General features: G+C 48.3%; 1 non-coding gene across 1 annotated transcript; it reads left to right on the top strand.

The window, feature by feature from the left end:
- The first annotated feature begins 1,590 nt into the window (after positions 1-1,590).
- Positions 1,591-1,663, top strand: TRNAH-GUG (transfer RNA histidin (anticodon GUG)). Its single transcript has one exon. It is a non-coding gene; the product is annotated as a tRNA-His (tRNA).
- Positions 1,664-2,947: the final 1,284 nt, after the last annotated feature.

Below are 2,947 nucleotides of genomic sequence, written 5' to 3'. Positions count from 1 at the left end.
GCAAGACTCGGTCACCAGGTCTGGCTTCCTCTCCTCTTATTTCTGTCTTCCTTCTCTCCTGGTGCTCTGGTGGCTAAGAGTCTCTCAACTCCCTGTGGAACAGTGACTTCCCAAAGAAGATAGCTTCTCCCCCGGTTCCTAACTGAAAATCCTGGGGAAGGCATGTGATTGGTTTAGCTTGAGTCCCACCTCCACCTCTGGGCCAATCACGGTGCTCCAGGGAATGGGAGATTCTAATTGGCCCAGCCTGGATCATGTGACCTCTCTGGCAGGGGTTGGGGTGACATTTGCTTCAGGGAAGGCAGACGGGGTGCTTGCTGGGCACGTATATGCAGTTGCTACTGGCCACTTTTCTTTTAGAATGAAGTTTTTTTGGAGGTATCATCTCCACTGCTGAGCAAAGTTCACATACCCAGGTTCTCAATACAACCTAACGCTAAAGATCCCAAGCTTTGGGGAATATTAGACATGAGAATGAGGCTCAACTTCCTCACCAACTAGCAGTATGAACTTGGACAATACATTAGCCTTTCAAAGCCTCAGCTTCCCCATTGACGACATGGGTTTAATATCACAGGGTTGGTGTGAGGGTAAAATTAAGGAATGTTTTTAAATCATCTCGCACAGTGTCTTGTACCTTGTAAGCATCAAAAATTAAATTTAGAATAACTGTAATAAAAATTACTTTGAATATTGCCACCAGCCTGTCCTCTTTGCTGTCTGCCCTGTGGAGAACCAGGAAGCAGCTCTCTATGGCAGGCTGAATAGTTTTCATTCATTCAAGCCCCATCGGATCACCTCTTATGCAAGATTCATCCCATAGGTGGTTATTGTAAGGTTACTACCAGGGTCAGGATGGGCTCAGGAGAGTGAAGAGTCTAGGTGTCATGTTCAAGGGAGAAACCCAGGTACAAGCTGAGCCCTGGAGAATGAACATCTCTGTAAATGCCACGTCCTAAGCACCAGGCTTGCCCCACCCTCACTCATCCCAGCCCTGACAGCTGGACTAGAATCAATTCTTAGTCTCCTGTCTAGGGATTGAACCCAGACCACCTCAGTGAAAACACCGTGTCCTAACCACTGGACCGCCAGGGAATTCCTCGGGGGCTTGTTAAAAGGATACTACTAGGGCAAATCCAGCCCTAGAGAACCAGGTGGGTTTACGACTTTGAGAAGATATTCTCATCCCCTGTGGTTCTTCCGTTGTCAGCCCAGGCTGGGATTGGGAACCGGCATTGAGACTGGGGTCAGCCACGCACTGATGTGGGGTTTCCAGAAGCAGAAGATTTCTGCAGAGATGTTCTGGGGTGCGGTGGAGTAAAGGGCCCTGAGGGGCAAATGAGATGCACCCTACCCCCAATATTTCAGCTTTGCTGGAGCTTTTTCTTATTCGACCTTCAAGTGGGATGTCATTTGGCAAAAAAGTTCTATTGCTTAAAAGCAAAATGGTCATGATGAACCTATTTGCAGGGCAGGACTAGAGATGCAGACGTAGAGAATGAACTTGTGAACACACTGGGGGAAGGAGAGGGTGGCACAAATTGAGAGAGTAGCATTGACATTTAGACACCACCATGTGTAAAACGGGCTTCCCTGGTGGCTCAGAGGGTAAAGCGTCTGCCTGTGATGCAGGAGACCCGGGTTCGATCCCTGGGTCAGGGAGGTCCCCTGGAGAAGGAAATAGCAACCCACTCCAGTACTCTTGCCTGGAAAATCCCATGGACAGAGAAGCCTGGTAGACTACAGTCCATGGGATCACAAAGAGTCGGACATGACTGAGCAATTGCTTGCTTGCCTAGTGGGAAGGTGCTATACGGCACAGGGAGCTCAGCTCAGTGCTCTGGGATGACCTAAAGGGACGAAATGGTGGGGGAGGACAGTCCATGAGGGAGGGGATATGTGTATTCGTATAGCTGATTCACATTGTCATACAGCAGAAGCTGACACAACATTGTAAAGCAAGTATACAAAGAGTTTTTTTTTTGTTTGTTTGAAAACTCCTGGGCTGGAAATGGGAGAGAACTTGGCATCTCTTTAATAGGCAAATGACCAGTGTTTCCAAGAAGGTCACTCACTCCCCACGCCTCTCCTCTGCATGCTCGTCTTTCTCTTCCTCATCCTGGATTGAACCCCACCCTGACACCCTGAGGGCTGCCCCTTCACAGCTGGCGACAGTACCTGAGCCCTCCAGCCCTCATGTGGCTGCAGCCAGAGCCTGGCTGGCACCCCGTCCACTCCCATGCACGCCACTCCCATAGGGCTGACGCTGGCCAGCTCACTCAGCAGCCTCTCTGAGCAGGGTCAGAGGTCAGGGCAGGGAGAAGGCTCAGTCACGTGCTCTTGGTCTCGGGTTCCACCCCCGCCCCCGCCCCCCAGAAGGCCTGGATCTCCAAGTTCCCATGAGGGAGAGTCCTAATTCATCCACTGATTACAGCAGAAGGAGGATAAATTCTGAGGGCCAGTGAGGTTGCGTTCCAGTCCAGGGCATTCTTCTCCTTCGAGTCCTTTCTCCTCAGACATAGAAAGCCAGGAAGATTTCCATGTGATCTCATTTTATTAAGTATTTGTCTTTAAATTTTCCTTTGAATTATTTTTTAAGTCTTTTATTTTTTAAATAAAAGAAGCAGACTCATAGATATAAAGAACAAACTAGTGCTTACCAGTGGGAAGGGGGAGGAGCAGGGTAGGGGTGGGGAGCAGGAGGCACCAACCACTGGGTCAAGACGGGCTCAAGGATGGCTCCTCCTACAGGAAATACAGCCAGTGTTTTGTAATAACTGTAAATGGAAAGTAATCTTTAAAACGGTTAAATAAAAAAAATTTTAAAGGAAAGGAAAAATGCTGTTAAAATATGTTATTTCAATGCTTCTGAACTTAGGGACTAGGACAAATATACCTTTTTTCCTAGTGCATTATCTCTGATCTCAATGCTGATTTCAGAGAACTG

Source organism: Bos mutus, chromosome 13 (genome assembly GCF_027580195.1).
Source record: "Bos mutus isolate GX-2022 chromosome 13, NWIPB_WYAK_1.1, whole genome shotgun sequence".
Taxonomy (NCBI): Eukaryota; Metazoa; Chordata; class Mammalia; order Artiodactyla; family Bovidae; genus Bos; species Bos mutus.
This window is presented reverse-complemented; position numbering and strand designations above follow the sequence as displayed.